General features: G+C 47.6%; 1 protein-coding gene across 5 annotated transcripts in view; it reads left to right on the top strand.

The window, feature by feature from the left end:
• SAMD11 (sterile alpha motif domain containing 11) overlaps positions 1-23,436 on the top strand; it is a 56,547-nt gene that overhangs the window by 1,517 nt on the left and 31,594 nt on the right. For 4 of the 5 annotated variants that reach the window (XM_072820222.1, XM_072820220.1, XM_072820221.1 and 1 more), the window contains one exon: positions 13,582-13,722. The exons of the other annotated variant lie outside the window; for it this stretch is intronic. The gene's annotated coding sequence lies outside the window, so the exon portion shown is untranslated. The remainder of the gene's footprint in view (positions 1-13,581; positions 13,723-23,436) is intronic. 5 annotated transcript variants of the gene reach the window in all.

Here is a 23,436-nt window from a genome sequence, read left to right as displayed (position 1 = left end):
GGACAGCCTGACGAGAGGGGGCTCATTCTTTATTCTTTCAATAGCTGCTCTCATTAAAATCACACTAGCAATTTAAACATTGAAATTTGAATGTCAAGAATTGTTGACTAGGATTGCTGGGTAGTGAAGGGCTAAAAGCTCCTGCTGCCTCGGCCCCTCCAAATGCTCCTGCAGCCCAGATTTGTAGTCTCCATGGCCTGACCTCAACTGCCCTCTCTTCTGTGTCAAATGCCTTTTCAAATGACATCAGGTGAGCCTTTGTGACTTAGGCCTCAGAGGTCACATCTGGAAGTTAGGAAGGAGGATGGGGGCAATTCCTGGCCTCAGGTTCCTGAGCTGCCTGCCTAATTAAGTCAATGCCTATGTGGCACACAGGGCAAACAAGGTCCCCAAGTCTCCTAGGCACAGCAGGAAGGGGCTAAGACCATTTTTCTATGAAAGAAATGCCCCCAGACCACCACAAACAACCATTTCCAGGCCTACAAAGAGCACTCTGTCCACCCTCCCAGACCTGGACTCTCTGGAAAGGGTCCCAGGGAAGAGCTGCCCTTGGAAAACCTGTCCCTTCCCTCTAAGTGTGTGGGGCAAGGAAGAGTCTATGTGAAAGGGGAATCTTCACAGGCAACCCAGGATGGGTCGGGTGAGGTGATGGGAGCATGGGCATGTTGGGGGGGGAGCTGTATAGACTGTGTGCATAACCTCTGGGTGGGGCAGGGTCTATGTGGACCGAGTGTGGTGGGGCAAGAATGTCTGTGTGTGTGAAGGGATGCCATGTACGCACAGCCATGTATAAGAATGTATTTGTGTGTGCAAGGTCAGCGTGACTGACACTGGGCAGGGCAGTAGGCTATGCAGGTAATTTTATTTACTAAGAAATGACAGTGTGGAGGTGTCCTCGTGTGGCTGGGGGAAGAGTCTTTACATGCTACCCTGAGTTGAGGGACTGCCCATGTGTGATGGTTAGGAAGCAGTCTGTGCTTTTCCATAAGAAGGGAGGAGTCTTGGGGTGGTACCAAGTTAACAGAAGCCCCAAGAAAGTGACTTAGTATCTGGGGTACCATGGAGATCAGATGGGAGGAACACTATGGAGCTCTCCTGGCCTGGGGTCCTAAGCTGTAACTGGGCAAAGCCCCTTTAGGGCTCCTGCAGACTGGTCTTCTGCTCACCTTCAGGGTTTCATCCTGCTCCTCAAGCTGTACTGCACTGGGAACCATGCTCCTCTGCACGCCCTGTAAGGAGAAGAGAGTGGGCCTCCCAGCGGAGGGAGGAGTGGGTTAGTGGGAGCCAACAACCCCTTCTCGGGTGTCTGGCTGGCTCAGTGGTGGACCATGTGACTCTTGATCTTGGGGTTGTGAGTTCCAGCCCCACACTGGGCATAGATCTTGCAAAGAAGATCAATATGAAGGAAGTGACAAAAGAATAGGAATATTTGACAGATTCTTTTATTGAAGATTTTATTTATTTGAGAGGGAGCACAAGCAGGGGGAGGGTCAGAGGCAATGGGAGAAGTAGGCTCCTCACTGAGAAGGGACCCCGATGCAAGGGCTTGACCCCAGGACCCCGAGATCATGACCTGAGCCAAAAGCAGACCCGTAACTGACTGAGCCACCCAGGCACCCCTATTTGACAGATTCTTACAGTGAAAATAATGTAGGTACACTGATAAAAACAGCTCAATGTACTTGAAACAAAATCATGTTAATCAAGTTTTTAGCCGCTTGAAAGTGAAACATTTGAGGTATTCTCTATACATGAGGAAATATCAACAAAACAAAGATGATGACTAAGATTTATATTATTCAATAAAGTTTGGAAAGTTCTCATCAATGCAATAAAAAAGTTAAAGATTTGGAAAAAAAAAAAAAAAAAAAAGCAGCAACCCCTTCTCACCTGAGTATGGAAAGTCAGTCAAGTTCACCCTTTGAAAGGCAAAGCTGGTTTGCAGGAAATGGTGCTGCATGTGGTTGACTCCAGATGTATATGGGCTGCTGAGTGTTTACTGTATTCATTTGCCAGGCTGCCATCACAAATATCATAGATTATGTGGCTTCAAAAACAAATTTATTTTCTTACAGTTCTAAAGGCTAAGAGTCCATTTCTATTATTCAAATCACCCAGTCTATGGTGTTTTGTTATGGCAGCCCAAGCCACTAAGACAGTGAACATGGGAAAATCAAGAAAGTCACATTTAACCTATGGGCCTCAGAAACACCTGGGTGACTCCATGGTTGAGTGTCTGCCTTAGGCTCAGGGCATGATCCTTTTTTTTTTTTTTTTTTTTTTAAGACTTTTTATTTATTCTTGAGAGACACAAAGAGAGAGAGAGAGGCAGAGACACAGGCAGAGAGAGAAGCAGGCTCCATGCAGGGAGCCCGACTCCGGACTCAATCCCTGGTCTCCAGGATCACACCCTGGGCTGAAGGTGGCGCTAAACCACTGAGCCACCCAGGCTGCCCTCAGGGCTTGATCCTGGTCCAAGGCTTGAGTCCCTCATCAGGCTCCTTACCAGGAGCCTGCTTCTCCCTCTGTCTCTCTCTGTCTCTCTCTCTCTCTCTCTGTGTGTGTGTGTGTGTGTGTGTGTGTCTCATGACTAAAATAAATAAATAATCTTAAAAAAACAAAAAGGATCCAGCAAGGATGGTGTCTAGAAGGCAGTCCTGTCTGTAGGGAAGAAGAGGTGGGGAGAGAAGTGACCCCTGCAAGAGAGGCTATTTGAACACAGTTTGGGGGCAGCTTCATTTGGGACAGGCCAAGCCTGGGTGTCTCCAGCCTTCAGATGTGGGGCTGGAGATGCAGCCTCGGGAAGGTCAGTGGGGGAGGGATCAGTGTGAGGCCATGTGTGGGCTGTGCAGCACAGTGTCCTGAGGAGCATCCCTCCATGAGCTTGTCCCACAGAAGTCCTGCTGCACTTGCCGACAGGTCCACCTATGCATGTCAGGTCTTGGTGTCTGCCCAGTGTTTGCCAGAACGTCTTAGCTATCGGCACGCTAGACACTTGTTCAAAAGCAAGGAGCTATAACTTGGGAGGAAAGAAGGGAGCAAGGGACAAGACCCATGACAGGTGTGGACCCTCTGGCCACTGCCGCTAACCCCAGGAGAAGAATGGCCATGATTTTGTGAGGCTGTAGCTTCCAATCTCTGGAAAAGCAGACTGATGTCCTGCCAGCCCCAGCAGACGAGCAAGGATACCTCATCTGTTTTCAACAGAAGCCAGGCTGAAGCCCACCCCCTTCTAAAGTCCCTGAGTTCTGAGCCCCCAGTACCCCCTGGGTCGGAGCTCCTAAGGCCCCCTTTCATTCTCTTCCCAACAGCCCTCCCTGAGGTGAGTCATTGAGAGAAGGGGAAGGGAGGAGGGCTTGAAAATGGAAGGAGAGTGTAAACCCCACCCTCCAGGCTATGCTTTGGGCAAGAGGACAGCAGGGTGCTAACTGCTCAGACACTAGCAAATACCTGCACAGCTCAGGGAGCCTGAAGGACACACTGATAAAAAGTAGCAAGTAGGGAAAAGCCCAGGTGAGAAGGGTACCATGGGGGTGAGGGATGCTTAGGCTGGGACACCTGGGGCAGGTACACTGCAGACACCTCCCAAGGGCAGCCAGGCCTAAAGGGGACTGTCCTGCTGGTATTCTGGGGACATGGCTAACTTCAGACTTTCCTGACTCCACAGTGCTGTGCAGGAGCTGAAGACTCAGCCATGAGCATTGTCCTGTAGACTGGGTACCACAGTGACTTTGGGGGCAGGATTGGAGATGAGACAGTTCACCTATATAAGGAAGGGAATGTACTTTTTTTCCAAAGGAGGAAAGGTTAGTTTGGCAGCAGGGGAGCCTGGGGAGAGCAGAGAGGGGACATGGGCATGGAAACAATGGAAGAATGGCCTTGGCATCTACACAGCATGTGACAGTTTTGGAGGGTAAGAAACAGAGGAAGCGGCTTCGTCGAAGTTTTGAGAGCTTCTGGGCACAAGCAGGATGCATCAGTTCTAGGGAATGTAAGCGCCTCATGACTCTGACCTTGATCAGAAGAGCCAAGGCAGCCATCAGCAGTGGTGGCTTTGCCCTGTCACACTGTCAAGATACTGATGGGAATGTAAATTGGAGAGGAGCCCCAAGGGAACCTCCAGGTACACCTGAAGACTTGTAATGGGTGGGACTCAGTCAGTGAAGACTCCCTGCCAGCTAACTCTCCTCCACAAAGCCAGTCTGTTTGATCTCTACCTTCAAGCATTTCAATACAGGAGACTTCCGGTGGCTACTGTGTCCAGGATTGAGAGAGTCCAGTGCCTTTCCACAGCCTGCTTCATGCATCCCTATTCTGGAAGAGTGGCTTCCATTCCCTCACCTCTCCCATCTCTCAACATTGCAGTCAGGATCTTGTATGGTGATTAGCAGCCTCCATGTAGTTAATTCAGGACAATCGTCAGCCTCCTCCTCCCTGACTTCTGGGCAAGGGTCCTGACCTTTACTAACCACACAATCCTTGTGGGATACTCTTCCAAATGTCCCTCTGGTTTTCCTGCTCTGCCCAGGGCCCACTGTCCCCACAGGCAAAAGTTCCCTGGCTACCTTCAGAACTTTGTGTACACACACACATACACACCACTGGAGAATGCTCCCATGGTTTCAAACACTTGTGGCTTCAATTTGCTGATACTTGTCCCCCAAAATGCATCTACATAGCAGACTCCTGTTCAGACTCCAGACATACATATTCAAACTGCCCACTCAACACCTCTACTTGGATGTCCCACCGAGAAACAGAACAGCTTTTAGTGCACATCTTCTCCCCGTAATAAACTGTAACCATGAGCATAGCAGCGTCTCTCAACCTGAGTGCTTCCAGCAAATCATTGAACCTTGGGGTGTTCTTGGTGCCAGACTCTTCATATTACACCTTCCCTGCTCAGAGCCTTCCTCTCTCAACTGGTCCAGTGAAGTTCTCTCTGTGCCATCTCTCTCTCTTTTACTCTACACTCCTGTCACTTCTCTGTCCTTGAAAAATATCAAGCTTGGTTTGACTCAGGGTCTCTTCCATCAAACCCCTTCCACTTTCCAATGGCTGACTCATTGCCATCTAAGCTTAGTTCGAACATCAATTCCTCACAAAGTCTTTATTGACCTTACAACCTAAATCACCCTACCTCCCAGGCCCTCTTTCCCTCAAGTTATTGGCCAGGATTATGGTCTCATTCTGGAAGCCTGACTTGAAGACTTTTCTTCCAAGCTCAGTCATGTGGTTGTGGTCAGGCCTGGTCCCTTGTCACATGGGATTCTTCATGGGCTTACCTCACAACATGGTAAAGAGCTTGCTCAGAGTGAGCATAGGACCAAGAAGGAAACTATAGTCTTTTTTTTTTAATTGAGGTATAATTGACATAAAATACTATATTAATTTCAGGCATACAGTGTAATGATTTGATATTTGTATGTGTTGTGAAATGATCACCACAACAAGTCTAATTAACACATCACCATACATAGTTAAAATTTTTTTCTTGTGATGAGAACTTTTAAAATCTACTCTCTTAAATCTACTCTCACAAATATGCAATACTGTATTAACTCTGGTCATCATGCATCATGCTGTACATTACATCCCCATGATATGCTTATTTTATAACTGGAAATTTGTACCTTTTTTAAAGATTTTATTTATTTATTCATGAGAGACACACAGAGAGAGAGAGAGAGAGAGAGAGAGAGAGGCAGAGACACAGGCAGAGGGAGGAGCAGGCCCCATGCAGGGAGCCTGATGTGGGACTTGATCCCGGGTCTCCAGGATCACACCCCAGGCTGAAGGCAGCGCTAAACTGCTGGGCCACCAGGGCTGCCCAAATTTGTACCTTTTAACATGCTTCACTCATTTCACCTCTCTCACCCTCTAACTCTGGCAACCACCAATTTGTTCTCTGTATCTATGAGCTCAGGGGTTTCCTGTCTTATTTTCTTTTTGTTTTTAGATTCCAAATATGTGAGATCATACAATATTTGTCTTTCTCTGACTTATTTCACTTAGCATAACTCCCTCAAAGTCCATCCATGTTGTTGCATATCCCTTCATATGGCTGAGTAATATCCCATTGTGTGTGTGTGTGTGTGTGTGTGTGTGTAATATTCCACATCTTTATCCATTTTTCTGTCTGAGGCTGTTTTCATGTCTTGGCTATTGTAAATAATGTTGCAATGAACATGGGGGTACATATATATTTTCAAATTACTGTTTTGTTTGAGATTAGGGAGTATAATGCCTCCAGCTTTGTTCTATCTCAAGATTGCTTTAGCTATCTAGGGTCTTTTGTGGTTCCATAAAAACTTTAGGGTTGTTTGCTCTATTTCTATGGGAAAATGTCACTAATTTTTTTAAAGATTTTATTTATTTATTCATGACAGACACAGAGAGAGAGAGGGAGAGAGGCAAAGATACAGGCAGAGGGAGAAGCAGGCCCCATGCAGGGAACCCAACATGGGACTCGATCCCAGGTCTGCAAGATCACATCCCAGGCTGAAGGCGGCACTAAACCATTTGGCCACCAGGGCTGCCCTATCACTGTAATTTTGATAGGAATTGTATGAATCTGTAGGTTGCTTTGGGTAATATAGATATTTTAACAATATTAATTATTGGGGCACCTGGGTGGTTCAGTCAGTTAAGTGTCTGCCTTTGGCTTGGGTCATGATCTCAGGGTCCTGGGAGTGAGCCCCATGTTGGAGTCCCTGCTCAGTGAGGAGTCTGCTTCTCTCTCTCCCTCTGTCCCTCCCCCCTCACTCATTCTTTCTTTCTTTCTCTCTCTCTCAAATAAATAAATAAAATATTTTTAAACATATATTAATTCTTTCAGTTTATGAGCACAAAATATCTTTCCATTTATTTGCATCTTCTTCAATTTCTTTCATTACTGTCTTAGTTTTCACCTTCAAATCCAAAACAGGTTCCATGAGCATGAAATATCTTTCCATTTTTTTGTGGCATCCTCAATATCTTTCATCAGTGTTTTTATAGTTTCACAGTACATATCTTTCACCTCCTTGGTTAAATTTATTCCTAGGTATTTTATTCTTTTTGATACAATTATAAATAGGATTGTTTTCTTAGTTTCTCTTTCTGATACTTCATTATTAGTGTACAGAACTGCAACAGATTTTTTGTATTGATTTTGTATACTTCAACTTAACTGAATTCATTATTAGTTATAACAGTTCTTTAGTGGGTTTTCTGTATATAATATGTCATCTGAAAATAGTGAGTTTTACTTCTTCCTTTCCAATCTAGATGCCTTTTACTTCTTTTTATTGCCTAATTGTTCTGGAAAGGACTTCCAATACTGTGTTGAATAAAGGTGAGAGTGGGCATCCTTGTCTTGTTCATGATCTTAGAGGAAAAGCTTTCAGCTTTTCATTGTTGAGTATGATGTTAGTTGTGGGCATGTTGTGTATGGCCTTTATTATGATGAGGTACATTCCCTCTATACCTACTTTGTTGAGAGTTTTTTATCTTAAATACATGTTAGAATTTGTTAGATTCTTTCTCTGCATCTATTGAGATGATCATATAATTTTTATCCTTCATTTTGTTAATATGGTATATCAGATTGATTTGTGGATATTGAACCATCTTTGCATTCCTGGGATAAATACTGCTTGATCATGGTGTATGATCCTTTTAATGTATTATTGAATTCAGTCTGCTAATATTTTGTCTGGGATTTTTGCATGTATTTTCATCAACATATTAGTCTGTAATTTCCTTTTTCTTGTGGCATATTTGTCTACTTGTAGTATCAGGGTAATGCTGGCCTTGTAAAATGAGTTTGGAAGTGTTCCCGCCTCTTCTATTTTTTTGGAAAAGTTTGAGAAGGATTGGTATTAATTCTCCTTTGAATGTTTGTAAGAATTCACCAGTGAAGCCATCTGGTCCTGGATTTTTGTTTGTTGGGAGGTTTTATATTACTGATTAAATCTCCTTACTACTAATTGGTCTGTTCAGATTTTCTATTTCTTCATGATTCAGTCTTTGTAGGTTGTAGGTTTCTAGGAATTTATCCATTTTTCTAGGTTGTCAAATTTGTCAGTTTATAATTGTTCACAGCAGTCTCTCATGATACATCTCTTTCATTTCTGATTTTATTTGAGCCTTCTCTCTTCTTTTTCTTGGTGAGTCTAACTAAGGATTTGTTAATTTTGTCTATCTTTTCAAAGAACCAGCTCTTTGTTACATTGATCTTTTCTGTTGTCTTCTTACTCTCTGTTTCATTTAGTTCCACTCTGATGTTTATCTCCTTCCTTCTAACCTTGGGCTTTGTTTGTTCTTTTTCTAGTTCCTTGAAGTGTAAATTTAGTTTTAGATTTTTCTTGTTTATTTATGTAGGCATTGACCTTCATGTAGTGCTATGGTCTTAGAACTGCTTTTGCTGCATCCCATATGTTTTGGTATGTTATGTTTCCATTTTCATTTGTCTCAAGGTATTTTTGGATATTTTTCTTTGATCCATTGGTTGTTCAGTAGAATGTTTTGTAATCTTCACATATGTGAATAATCGATTTCTAGTTTTGCACCATTGTGTTCCAAAAAGCTTATTACATCTATTAAGACTTGTTTTGAGCCTTATATTTCATCCTGGAGAATGTTTCATGTGCACTTGAGAAAAATGTTATTTTGGAATTGAATGTTTTGTATACACTTGACCCTTGAACAGTGCAGGGATTAGGAGTGCTAACCTACCACAAGTCAAAAATCCATGTATTAACTTTTGAGTCCCCCAGAATTTAACTACTAATAGCCTACTGTTGACCAGAAACTTACTGATAACATACACAGTTGATTAACATGTATTTTTTGTGTTATTTATATTATATACTTTATTCTTACAATAAAGTGAACCAGAGTAAAGAAAATATTATTATAAAAATCATAAGGAAGGGAAATACATTTCTAGTCCTGTATTGTATTTATTAAGAAAATCTACATAAAAGTGGACCCCTGAAGGTCAAACCTGTGTTGTTCAAGGATCAACTATATATCTATTAATTCTGTCTGGTCTTATATGTTAAGACCATTTTTCCTTATTGATTTTCTCCTGAATGATCTATCCATTGATGTAAGTGAGGTATTAAAATCCCCCAACTATTATTATATTGCTAGTTTTCCCTTTAGGTTTGTTAATATTTGCTTCATAAATCTAGATCCTCTTTTGTTGGGCACAGAAATATTTACAAATATTATATCCTTTTCTTGGGTTGATCCTTTTATTATTATGTAAAGTCCCTCATTGTTGCTTATTAGTCTTTGTCTTAAAGTGTGTTTTGGGGGTACCTGGGTGGATCAGTCGCTTAAGCATCAGACTCCTGATTTTGGCTCAGGTCATTATCTCAGAGTTGTGGGATTAAGCCCCATGTCAGGCTCTGTGCTCAGCACAGAGTCTGCTTGTCCCTGTCCCTTTGCTCCTCCCATGTTTTTTTTTTTCCTCTTTCTCTCAAATAAATAAAATCTTTTTAATAAAAAAGTGTGTTTTGTCTGCTACAAGCATAGATATCCCAGCTTCCATTTGTGTTCCATTTGCATGGAGCACCTTTGTCCATCTCTTCACTTTCAGAGTATGTGTGCATGTCCTTACATCTAAAGTGAGTCTTGTAGGGGATGCCTGGGTGGCTCAGCGGTTGAGTGTCTGCCTTCAGCTCAAGGAGTGATCCTGGAATCCCCGGATCGAGTCCCACATCAGGCTCCCTGCATGGAGCCTGCTTCTCCCTCTGCCTGTGTCTCTGCCTCTCTCTCTCGCTCTCTGTGTATCTCTCATAAATAAATAAAATATTTTTTAAAAAATAAAATAAAATAGAGTCTTGTGGACAGCATATAGATGGGTCTTATTTTTTTATATATTTAGTCACTCTATGTCTTTTGACTGGACAATTTAGTCCATTTATATGTTAAGTAATTATCTGATAGGTGTGTACTTATTTCCATTTTATTCTTTCTTTTGTGGCTGTTTTTGTAGTTTCTCTCTGTTCCTTTGTTCTCTTGCTCTCTTCTTTTGTAGTTTGGTGAATTTAATTAGTGCTATGCTTAGATTCATTTCTCTTTATCTTTCGTGTATCTACCATATGTTTTTGAGTTGTCATTACCATGAGGCCTACATATAATAATGTATATTTTAACAGTCTATCTGTTTTAAGTTTGAATGCATTCTAAACTTAAGTTTGAATGCATTCTAAACCTCTACATTTTTAGGGATGCCTGGGTGGCTCAGTCACTTAAGTGTCTAACTCTTGGTTTGGCTCAAGTCACCACCTCATGGGCCGTGAGATGGAGCCCCCAGTGGGATCCATGCTGAACAGGGAATCTGCTTGAAAGATTCTCTCCCTCTGGCCCTCCTCTCACTCTCTCTCTCTCTAAAATGCATAATTTTTTAAAAAATAAAGCTTTACATTTTTACTCTCCGACATACAGATTTTATGTTTTCAATGTCACATTTTACAACTTTTTATCCTGTCTGTCCCTTAACTAATTGTTGTAGTTATAGCTATTTTTACCATTTCAGTTTTTTAACCATTATACTAGCTTTATAAACTATCTTTACTCTATGTTACCAATGGCATTTATACTTTCATATGTTTTCTCATTCATACTTTTTTTTTCTCATTCATACTTAACACACTTTTTGTTTTGAGCTTTAAGAACTTCCTTTAACAATTCATGTGATATCAGTCTAGTGGTGATGAACTCCTTTAGATTTTGCTTGTCTGGGAAACTCTGTATCTCTCTTTCAATTCTGAATGATAACTTTGCTAGGTAGAGTATTCTGGGTTGGAAGTTTTTTCTTTCAGTACTTTTTTCAAGGAATTTTATTTTTAGTTTATTTGTTTATTATTTATTATTAATTAACTTATCTATTTGTCTATTTATTTATTTATTTTAGGTAAGCTCTATGCCCAATGTGGGGTTTGAAGTCACAAAACCAAGATCAAGAGTTGCATGCTCCACCAACTGAGCCATCCAGACACCCCTTCAATACTTTAAATATATATCATACTTTAAATATATATGATGCCACTCCCTTCAGGCCTGACAAGTTTCTGCTTAAAAAATCTACCAATATTCTTGTGGAGGTTTCTTTGCATATAACAAGTTGTTTTCTCTTGATGCTTTTACTATTCTCTCCTGTCATCAATTTTTAACAGTTTAATTATAACGTGTCTTGGTGTTGGTGTCTTTGACTTCATCTTATTTAGAATTCTGTTTGCTTCCAGGATCTAAATGTCTGTTTCCTTCCTCAGGTTAGGGAAGTTTTCAGCCATTACTTCAAATAAGCTTCCTGTCACTTTCTTCCTTTTCTTCTCCTTCTGAGAGCCCTCTAACATGTATGTTAGTGCACTTGATATTGTCTCAGAAGTCCCTCCAGCTATCTTTATTTTTGTTTTTCCACTCTTTTTTCTTTTTGCTCCTCTGTTCCAGTGAGTTCCACTGCCCTGTCTTTTTCTTTTCTTTTCTTTTCTTTTTCCGGAGAGAGAGGCATAGGGGCAGAGGGAGAGGGAGAAAGTGAATCTTAAGCAGACTCCATGCCCAGTATGAAGCCCGATGCAGGGCTTGATCTCACAGCCCTGAAATCATGACCTGAGCCAAAATTAAGTGTCAGAAGCTTAACCAACTGAGCCACCCAGGTACCCCAGGTGCCCTGTCTTTAAAAGGTGTCACTGATCCTTTTTTGTGCTTCATCTAGTCTGCCATTGTACCTCTCTAGTGTATTTTTCAGTTATTATATTCTTCATTTCCATGACTTCTATTTGATAGTTTCGCTTTTTTTTTTTTTGAGGTTCTCACTGTGTCATCTTTTCTGCTTGCCATGATATTTTCATAACTTAATCTCAGAAGCTCAGAAGTGACGCTCCATCATTTCCTGCCATTACACAGATCATGGGCAACATGAGGGGATCACTGGAGGCAGTTTAGAGGCTTTCAGGGGCTCTCATCTTCCTTCAAGCTCTACTCTGTCTTGCCTCTAAGCCCCACCTCCTATACACACTGGGCACTTAGGAGCTGAAAATAAATGAACACCCCACATCTATGCACTTCTGCCAACATATGTTCATCTCCCCCCTCTAGACTGTTCCTCCCACTCCCACTCCCACATACAGCTCATCAATTCATATTCAAGACCCTCATCAGAGACCCTAGGGCCTGTCATTGGAAAGGAGTCCAGAGACACCAGGGTGGCTCAGGGGTTGGGTGCCTGCCTTTGGCCCAGAGCATGATCCTGGAGTCCCGGGATGTAGTCCTGCAACAGGCTCCCTGCATGGAGCCTGCTTCTCCCCTCTGCCTGTGTCTCTGCCTCTCTCTCTGTCTTTCTCATAAATAAAATCTTTTTAAAAAGAGAGAGAGAGAGAGAGAGAAAGAGGAGTCCACAGGCTGAGCTCAGCCTCCTCTCTAGGCCCTACAGGATTATGTTAATTTATGTAAAAAGACACTATTGTGGAGGATAACTTATAAAGGTGGGAACTTTAGGGATCCCTGGGTGGCGCAGTGGTTTGGCGCCTGCCTTTGGCCCAGGGCGCAATCCTGGAGACCCGGGATCGAATCCCACATCGGGCTCCCGGTGCATGGAGCCTGCTTCTCCCTCTGCCTGTGTCTTTGCCTCTCTCTCTCTCTGTCTTTCATGAATAAATAAATAAAATCTTTAAAAAAATAAAAATAAAAAAATAAAGGTGGGAACTTTAGCTAGAAAAACATTTCTAAAATGCCAAAAACAAGGTTGAATACAAGGCTTGTGCAGGGGGACATGGGAGAGAGTCCAGGCCAGAGAGATCGAAGGAGAGGGATATCGCAAGCCCTTTCCTCTGCTGATGAGGAAAGAACTGACACCAGCAAGCCACATATAGTATGAACAGTGACCAGGCCCAAGAAAGAACTTGGATCTGAGCAAAGGGGACCAGGAATTTAGCCCAAATGAGGGGTCTCTCAGCAGGACAGAGGTGGCTTAAACCACTGCAGCCAGAGTTCCCTCTGTCACTGCAATGTTCTCCCAAGCAGTGAGAATAACGACTATGCAAAGCCACCAGGGTTCATGCACGAGCACTGTGCCAGCCACACAGGATGGTGCAAGTCCCAGTGTCCCCAGATGCTGGTCTAACAGTTTTGTGATTTGAAGCAAGGCCTTCTAACCCTCAGAGCTTCACTTTCTGTGTCAGCAGGCTCTTCTTGGCAGCCCTGATGAAGTACCAGCAAAAGGGTGTAGGGCCGACACTAGGTCACTACTTCTCCAGAGCCAGAGCCTTGAACATATGAGTGTGGAGGTCCCTCCACACTCAGACCTGTGAGGTCCAAAGAGGCCCCTGCTCCTAGGAGTTTGGTGAGGATCCAGGGCCACCTGATACCGCTTCCCATCACCCAAGAAACCAGGATCCCTGGGGCTTGGGGATGCGGGGCCCATGTGCCTGCTCACGCCTGCCTTTCCTCCTCCAGTAGCTGGATGACTGAGAGACTACCCACTCCCACCCTCCTCGCACCCGTGTCTTGTCCCTAGACACCATGGGCGCTTGCCTGCTGTCCCTGAGAGGGCACGGGGTCTCTCCATCCGTTGTCTTGATTTCCCAGGGTGGAACTGCTGTGGGTCCTCCGCGAAGGAACACAGCACGGCCACGAGAGGGCGCTGCTCCTCCTTGAAATGCCGCTCCAACCTTCTCTGAACATCCTGCACCCTGCTGAAGAGTTCCAAATAAACGTTTAGAAATGAAGGTGAGCAAAAAGGAAGCTGGGGGTGGGAGTGCATCATAGCAATTTTGGGCCAGGTTCCCAAAATTCTAGTCTTATTCTGGACCCGAAATTGACAAAAAGGGGCTCACATTCCGGAAAGTATCTGCGATAGAAATTTGGTTCTGACATCTAACCATATCCCCCACTTCTGGGTAAACACATGTGGGATTTTGTTGCCAGAGCTTGCAGACTTGGCCATTTGGGCTCACCTGGAGACCAGCCTAATACCTAACACTTACAAGGACAGCAGGGAATAGAGGAGAACCGGACTTTGGAATTCAGCAAGAATCTTCCGATAAGCTGAATGTCCCTGAGCAGGGGACCCAGTCTCTGAGAGACAATTTTGTCACAGAGATAATAGTGCCTCCCAGAAGGGTTGTTAGAACCATCAGAGGCAATGTGTACAGTTCTCCCCCCATCACCAGGCAGCCTGACCCTCTCCCCCACTCTACTGGTAAATCGCTGCCACCTGAAACTGCCATTCGGCTGAGAAAACAAACACATAAATAAACAAGGCACCACTCTACATCCACAGGAATAGATAAAATTAAAAAAAAAAAAAAAAAGAGTACTGGTGAGAGTGTAAAATGATGCAGCCATTGAGGAAAACAATTTGGTGGTTCCTCAAAAAGTAAAACACAGAATTGCCGTATGATCCAGCAATTCACTCTTAGGCCTATACTCCCAAAGAATCGAAAACTAGTATCCAAATACCTATACACGTATGTTCACTATTTGTAATGGCCAAAAAGTGGAAACAACCCAAATATCCATCAACTGATGAATACATGAACAAATTGTGGTAGATCCACACAACAGCAATAGGATGGAAGGTGCAGGAGGAGGGATAGAGGGGACACTAGTCCCGAAGCAGGAGACAGGATCCTGTCCAGTTTCCTCCACGGTGACTTTGGCCGCCGTCCTTAGCCTCTCTGGACCTCCGTCTCCTCATCCGCCACCTGGGCAACACGGCGAGGGCGATCGTTGGCTTTCTGATCTGAATGAACAGCACAGTGCCTACCCCGCTAGTAACACTAGTAAGAATAGTCGTCCTTGGTGTGTCGTTCCTGCTATCCCTGTGACGTGGGGAGGAAAGACAGAAGAGCAGATAGGGCTGCAGAGAACTGGGGGGTGGGGGCAGGGCGGAGTATGGGACCGAAGGACGGGAGGTGGCCTCCTCGGGACCGAGACCGAGACCGAGACCGAGACCGCGCTGACCCGCGACCGCCCCGACGCCGCTGGGCGGCTCCTGTACCTGCCGCGTGCCGTGCCGAGGCGCCCACCGGGATCTCTGGGCAGTGCGCCCAGGCCCCGGGGCCACCCCGGGCTCCCACCCCCACCCAGGCTGCATCACCCGGGGTTCCGGCGCGCAGTGCCCCGGCCCGCAGCCCGACCCGGAGGGGGACGGGAAGGGAAGGGTTAAGCTCTCGGCGCGCCGGCTGGGGGTGGGCAGGGGAGCTGCCGCCGCCGGCGAGCCGTCGCGATTGGCTCGGCCGCAGGACCCGGGGGCAGCTGCGGGCGGACGGCCGCCCAGACTTCCCGGACGCGCCTGGCGCCTCCGCTGCGCCGCCGGCGGCCTCCGGGGACGCGCTGCCCGGCTGCCTGGGGACAGCTCTGCTCCTGCGCCAGCCCCCCCCTCCCCCAAGTCTCCCGCCCCGGGGGGGGGGGGGGGGGGCGGGGACTGTCTCTCTCGGTGCTCGTCAGCCCGGTGACAGCGAGGTTGTCCGCGCCCTCCGAGGCCGGCCCCTAGGAAGGGCTCCCACCGGCCAGCCCACGATCATGCCCCTCCCCGCGGGCTCCTGCGGGGCTGAGTCTGTCTGTCCCCATGCCTAGCCACGGGCAATCGGCCAGGTCCCATGAAGCTGGGGGTAAGAGCTGATCCTCCGGCTGTTCACACCTAGGAAAAAGCTGGATCTGGATGCTTTCATTCCCCCTCCCAGACCCCAGGAACTTCTCATACCGTACAAATGGGGGGGGTGGGGGGGGACTTGTTCCCTGGGCAATCTGAGCCTGCCAGCACCCTCCTGTGGAGCCCTCAGCCACCCACTATGGCCGGAAACCTTGGTGGTGGTTGGGCAGCTCAGCACTCCCCAGCCGACCACCACTGGCAGCCATTCAAACTAGAATCCGAATTGGAGCCAGAAGAAGCTCCAGAAAATCCAAATCTATACGCTCCAAACGCATATGACAAGTGCTGATAGTCTTGGTTGTTATTTTGAACAGTGTAGGTGTGCTCAGCTGCTGAGATGGACACTGGTGAGAAAGGCATCAATTCAGAGAATCTCACTGCAAATAGAAGACAAGGTTCAGAGTAAGAAGAGGAAACGATTATGGAGGTTTTCAGAGAAAAGTTTTCTCTACTTTCTCTGTCTGGACACTGGAGCGACATACCTACCCTCCCCCCGAGTAGGACCCTGTGGGCCTCAGCCCTGAGCAAGATTTGGGGGGAAGACCTGTCCACTTCCTTACTTGGGCCCTGTCTCCTCTTCTTCATGGCGGGGCCTGGACCTTGGTCCTCTGCCTCCTCAACAACCCTCCCACCCCAGCACTGCCAGCCACCCTATCTCAGAGGCTCCTCCATCTTCATCCCCCTCCAAGGCTGCTCTCCCTTTATAAAAGGGCAAGAATCTCCTTCCAGCCTCCCTCTCCAAGGGGAGGGAGGCAGTGAGGCGATCACCTGTCCCACTCCCTCATCTATCACCCTGAACTGTGTTTCACGATAAAATTACTCATCCTCAGCCAGTGATAAATGAAATTGGTCTAGAGGCGACCACACAGAGCGGGGTGGGGGTGCTTCATTCAGGGTTTCTGGGCCTGGGTGAGGGAAACCCTGATGAATTGTCTCTGTGTTAGCACACAGACTGGTGAGGGCCAAGTTAGTAGGTCTGTGTGTCCTAATGTGTACTCTTGGTAAAAAGATCTGTGTGTGTGTTTCTGTGTTTGGGCATGCTGAGCCAGCCTGTTGGCCTTGCAGAGTGACAATAATCGGCGTAGAGGCTGGGGGCTGAGCCTTGAAGCAGCGGGGATTCAGAGTCCAGGCAAGGTCACAGAGAGGAGAGGCTCTATCCCCCAGAGGAAGGGGCTGGAGAAATCAGAAAACTGTGGAGCACAAGAATGGGGTGCTGGGGCAGACAGGAGGAGGGGCTGGGTGTCTATGAGCTTTGTGTGGTGCTGAAAGAAGGAAGCAGGCCGATCCTGAACGAAAGGCCAGGATGGCCAGTGACCATGCAGCTGCAGGTAAGCATGACAAAGCAGCTTCTAGCAGCTTCAGAAGTCAGATGAGCCCTTGCCCATATTAACTGGAGCCTCTGGACACTAAGGTATCTAGAGGTCAGGCTCTCAGCACCAGCCTTCTTCCCCCCTCCTCCTCGTCTGCCTCAAGCACCCCATTTCGTGGCTCACCACAGTTTTCTTTTTTTTTAAACAGACTTTATTTTATTTTATTTTATTTTTTTTAAGATTTAATTCTAGGGCAGCCCGGGTGGCTCAGCGGTTTAGCGCCGCCTTCAGCCCAGGGCCTGATCCTGGAGACCCAGGATCGAGTCCCACGTCAGGCTCCCTGCATGGGGCCTGCTTCTCCCTCTGCCTGTGTCTCTGCCTCTCTCTCTCTCTGTGTGTCTGTCTCTCATGAATAAATAAATAAATAAAATCTTAAAAAAAAAAGATTTAATTCTATTTATTTATTCATGAGAGACAGACACACACAGAGAGAGGCAGAGACACAGGCAGAGGGAGAAGCAGGCTCCATGCAGGGTCTCCAGGATCACACCCCAGGCTAAAGGCAGCACTAAACCGCTGAGCCACCGGGGCTGCCTCTCACCGCAGTTTTCTGATCCCTCCAGTCCCTTCCACCAGGTAGCAGAATGATATCCAATGGCTCCTCTGGATTTCTCTGGATCCCTTGCTTTCTTTTGCTTGCAGCCTTGGAATCCATGAGAACTCCTTAGCCGATAACTAAAGGGTTAATTAATAATCAAAATGATGAGCTCGAGGGCAGTCCTTGGGCCAGAGCAGCTGTGGGCTCCTTTGCTAGAGTACAGAAATCCAGAGGACCAGACCTCAAAGTTATTCCACCACCTGCCAGCTGTCATGGGTAAAAGGAAGTGGAAAGAGCACCTACCACACAGGTTGCTCTAAGGGCACTTGAGATTATGCTTGTGAAATGCTGAGTCATTGCGACACTTATTTCCAAGGTCTTCAGAGGGCTGGCTGGCCCCCCCAGAGTAGAGAAGAGACCCCTCTTTAGGCTCACAGATCAAGCAGAAATATCGGATTCCTGTGCAAGCCAGAGCCAGAGTCAGAGTTCTGGAAAAGCAGGGAAGTATGCTCAAAAGTTCAAGGGACAATGGACTCATTCGGACCAGAGAGATCCAGGAAGCTTCAAAGGGGAAGCAGCATTTGAAATTGGCATGGAAGGATGAGTAAAATTGGACAGAGGGGACTGGTGCCAAAGTGCTGTTCTGGAATGCGGGTGGTCCAGCCCGTTTCAGGTGGAGGGTTAGAGCTTCCTTTTCTGATTCCCACGCCCAGAAGAGAGGGCCATGTGAACCAGTCACTTTTGTCCATAGTGGGCATGACGCTGTGCCTGACACAGAGGCAGGCTTAGTGCTGACTGAACAAATCAGAGAGAAATAATAAATGTGTGTTCACCTTGCAGGCAGTGGAGCCATGGAGTTAATGAGTCGAGAAATGACAGGTCGAACATTCTGGACAGTATGAGAGAGGCCAGTGGGGAAAGAGTGGGACCCTAGGAGGTCTGCCCACAAGGCCCGGCTCAGGGAAGGCCTAAGATGCTAAAGGGGAGCAAGTGTGGGATAAGAAGGGGGGCTCATCAGACAGCTCAGGGCTTGAAAGGAGAATGCTAGGGCAGAGGGCCTGTGGTGTCCGTGCTATTTGGGCACTGAGCTTTGAAAATCAGTCACTACCTTTGAAGATAGTACCTCATGGGGACAGAGGTCACCTCCCAAGAGTGACACGGACCTCTAAGCTCCCCTGGGGTAGCTGGGGACAGCATCCTCCTGCCATGTAAGCCTCTGACGTGGGATTCCCAGATGTTCTCACTTGATGCTGGCTATGCTGAAGGGGGACATTTTGAATTGAAACCAGGTTCTCTCTCTGAGAAAGAGGTTTACCTGCCACTTAAAGAATGCCTGGCTCATTGGAGCCTTTGGGTCCAACCTGTCCCCCAAATAGAAGAAATAGAGCCCAGTTTAAGAGCAAGACTGGTGGATGGTGCCCTCACTCCCTTTCATTCTGTCCCTCCACCCTGCTCTGGAATATGCCATTCCTGATACTGTTTGCCCATCTATCCACAGTGCTAGGGGCCTAGATCCTGGTTTGCCTGCAGGTCAGATATCCGCCTCCTCCAGGTACCATATCCCAAGGCTGCTTCTTTGGCCAGAGGGCCAGCCCTAAGAGTCCTTCCCTCCAAGCTCCCCATGTCAGAAACACCCTGTCCTTGGAGTCCCTACGCAATGACAGGCCAAGATCTGAACACAACTCTGTTTCAGACGATGTCTACTCCTGCCTGCGTCTTGTGTGTACACATATTAGCAAATGCATGCCCTTGTGTGGCACATGTGTGTGTTTATTATCAAAGCTGCTGTTCCTTCTGTCTACAGAATACACTTCCAGGCAATAAAACAAACCTAGCATCTCTAAAGTTTCTTTCCATTCCCAGGGAATTTTCAAGATTGAATTTCCTCCCCCAGTGGCAGCATCCTAGGGCACTGGTGATGAAGCCCTCCCAGCTAAGAGATGGACCCCCTGGTCCAGGTGGAGTACATTTAGGTCTTGCTACTGTAAAATGGACAAAATTAGCCCTAGGCCAAACACTGCTCTGGTCCTCCCAGCAAAGCTTAAAAGCAAGACCTGAGGGGACCAAACTTTGTCCAAATGACTTCCTGATGTCCAGAGTAAAGTATAAGAATATTTTTGAAAATATTCAGCACCCATCAAAGTACACAATCCTAGTCATCCAATTTAAAATCACCAGGCATGCAAGGAAACAGGAAAAGGTGACCCATGAGAAGGAAAACCAGTCACTTGATGCTGACCCAGAAATTATGGGGATGGCAAGGGAAGAGCACAGGGCACGAAAGGGCCCACTACAACTGTCTCTGGGTGCTCAAGAAGCCAGAGGACAGGCTGAACAAGTTAAGTTAAGTGGGGACCTTCTGGGGCTGCTAAGATGAGGTCAGTTCTGGGAAGGAGGCGGACTGCATAGATGCGGAGAGTAGGATCTCTGCCAGGGGGACTTGGGCTTGGACCCAGACCTGCAGGCGGTTTCCCAGCATGCACAGCTGCTGGGATGAGCCATTTCTATCCCACCCTATGCAGGCTTGGGATGCCTGGCAAACAGCAGGTGCTCGATACATATTAATTGTCTTGTTTAATTCTCATTCCCATTATACAAATTGAGACTCGGAGAGGTTAAAGGTCTTGGCAGCCAAGAACTGGGCATGTAGCCTCAGACACTCTGGGCAGCACACCACCAAACACCAGATCTGTACCAATCTGATGAGTTTGAGGTAGGCTTAGGGTATAACCCCAGTCCCCTAGGAAGTAAGCCAAGACAGGAGGGTTCAGGTCCAATCCCATTAGCTGCCAGGAGGCAGATGTCAGTGCCCAAACCCTGACTCCTTCCACATCCTCCATCGAGGCTATCTGGAGTCTGGAGCCCACCACCCCAATTTCCCAAACTTGCCTTGGCCTCCCCAGTTTGTGGGTGGAGACAGGGAACCACAGCGGACAGGCTGGGAACCCTGCCTGAGGGTGTTCATTTCCGTAATTACCATAATTGCCTTAATCACCACTTGGGCTGGAACACTCTTCTGCAGCCTTTGCATTCAACCCCCACCTCTGCACACCTCAGCAGGTCCACCTGGGGGTACAGATGCACAGCCCAGGGGCACAACATGCTCACCCAGCCACCCCAGCAAGCCCTTCCCTGCTGCAGCTTGGGCACCACCTGCCTCCAACAGCACCCTTGTCTAGACTGTTTGCCCTATGCCTGCGCACCAGACCAAGAGCCCAGTGCTGGACACAGGAAAACAAAATGAGCCAGGAAGTGAATGCCATGCCTGCAGGTGTGCACACTCAGGTCCTGGTGCTTGCTCTGAGTCCCACCCAGGAAGGCACAGACTCACTCCGAGGAGTTGACACAAACCCAGACACAGACCTCTCCTTTCTCCTGACTGGGGATGGGCTAGGTCAGGGAGGGGGGCAGTTTGTGGGCCTCTGTTGTACTGCTCATAATGACCACTGCCCTTTCTGCGCAAGTGCCATGGGCCAGGAGTATGCGGTAGCTTTACCAACCTCCAGTGGTTTGGCTTCACTTACACAAAGGGAGGATCTGAGGCTCCGAGCAGCACAAGAGCAAAAACCCCCAAGCTCCCCCTCACTCCAGAACTGGCCTCAGTGCTAGCTGCAGCCCATAAGCTTACACTGAGGATCCACGTCCCGCCAGTGAGATTCTGGGGGCGGCGGAGGGGATGACAATGAGGGTCTTCACCCAGAGTCTCCACAACAAACAGCAGCTGAGAATCAGGCCAAGGCAGGCGGTGGGACTGCCGCTGGCTCCTGCCAGGCCCCTGGCAGCATGAGCGATGGCAGGCTGAGCGATAAGAAACTAATAATTTATGTTTCCAGCTCCCGAGGCCCCGGCGCCAAGGGAAGGCTGGGCCACAGCCTCCTCCTCACACTGAGCGGCCGCAATCCTTTATTGCACAAATTATTAACGACCAAAGAATGAATGACTCTGTAATCAGATCAGGGCTGCCAGCACTTTTCATTTCGTTTATTTGTATAAATTCTGAAGTCAGGGTCTAGCCTGAGCCTAGAAAGCCAGTCTCACACTAGACGGGTGCTCAGGCCCCCACCTGGACCGAGCACACCCCTCCCTCACCCTCATCCAGTGCTTCAAGGGGTGCTGAAGACGGAGGGTGTCGAGGAGGGGGTCAGGGAGGTAGGCCCGAACTGGAGGAGTTCATGTGTGCACACTTCAACCTCATTAGGCAACGGGCCCCTGGGCCAGGGTCAGAACTCTGTCCTTCAACCTGCCTCAGGGCCATCTCCTACCTATTTTCAGGGCCAGAGGCTAGCCCAGGGCTTGGTGGAGAGAGAAAGCTCCCTGGTCCCTGCAGGAAAACCTCTGCTCCCTCCCTTTCTTCATCCTTCTCCCCCAGTGCCTGCCCCATCACACTGAAGGGCCAAGCCAGCAGCAGCCCCAGCCCGTGGCCCTCTCTGTCTGCTTCTCCTGCCTGCCTCCCACCTCCTTTCCTCTTCTCAGGCTGATCTCTCCCCTGCCCTCCCTTTTCCTGTCCTGCTCCTGGGCTGGGCTGTCTTCCCTTGGGTACAGGGACTCGGGCCACGAGGTTCTTGTGGCAGCGCTGAGGACTGAGCCGCCTGTGGTCCTCTCACAAGCCCACTTTTAATCCCATTGACCTCTCGTTATACTACAGCGCATAAATTCAGATTTGGAGAGCTTATGTTCCATCATAAATTGGGCTGGCAGACTTCCGATCAACAAGATAAAGCTGTCTCCTGTGAGGTGGGTGTTTTATTAGTCTTGGCCTCGATGCTGCAGGCACTGAGATTGGGGGGAGGAGGGGTGAGTCCTCTGTTCTGGAATCCTCCTGTGCTGTTCAGAGCAGCCTGATGGTGCCCAGGGATCCAACTGCTTCCTGTCATCACGGGCAGGCACCAGGAACCTAGGCATCCCCTGGACCTGGGCTGTAAATGCCCTAGACCCCCATCCCCCCAGCACCAGACCGAGGGCCCACTCCTCAGTCCTCAGGCTGGACACTCGAGGGTCACAACAGAGGCTCAATGTGCACCTAAGCATGTGTATGTCTGTGCCCTTCCCTCCCTGGTGGACCTTTGAGAGCCTGGCCAGAGGCAGAGTAGGGTTCAGGGATCACGGGCACCTGGATCTGCCTGGAACCCTGGGGGCCAAATGGCTGGAAGTGGGGACCCAGAAGAGGGAAGTCAAGTCCCCAGCTCCAGAGATGTGGTGACCTGGTCCAGCTCTACTTGCAGGTACAGACACAACCCATCCAGGGACCCCACAGGCAGACATGGGGAGGTCTTGGCAGCTGTGGGCCGCTCTGGGCCTAGGCTCTTGCCACTCACTCAGAATTGGGAGTGATGTCTGCTGGCCTCACCTGCACCCCCCCCCCCCAGGGGTCAGGTCTGTCTTCAGAATCTCAGTCAACACCACCTCCCTCTGCCCCTGACAGTTCCAGCTTCTGTACCAGCTTGCCAGCATCACTTCTCAGTGAAATCACCCAAATCAGCATTCCCAGGCTCCGCCTGACACCTTTGGGCACCCTTGTCTGCCCAGGGCCTCAGCACCACTCACTGTAGGAAATCTATGGGTCCAAGATATGTGCTGGTGTTCTGGGGGTACAGAGGACCCTGACAGGAAAGGAAGATAATCCAGGGAGGCTTCTTGGAGGAGGGGGTGCTGCTGTGAGTCTTGAAGATAAGTAGGTGGTACCAGGGCCAACATGACCACCATGCGCAGGGAGCATAGAACCTGGACCCTAGTACATTTAGAGACCACAAAAACATTTTACTTTTAATTTCCCTTAAAACCAGAAGGGAAAAAATAATAATGAATATTGAATAATGAATCTATCATGGAATATATTTGTCTTTTTATCAAGAGTTATAAAATATAATTTAAAATTTTTC

The sequence above is a fragment of the Canis lupus genome, chromosome 3, assembly GCF_048164855.1.
Source record: "Canis lupus baileyi chromosome 3, mCanLup2.hap1, whole genome shotgun sequence".
NCBI lineage: Eukaryota > Metazoa > Chordata > Mammalia > Carnivora > Canidae > Canis > Canis lupus.
Note: the sequence above shows the minus strand (reverse complement) of the source record. Positions and strands in the feature narration are given on the sequence as shown.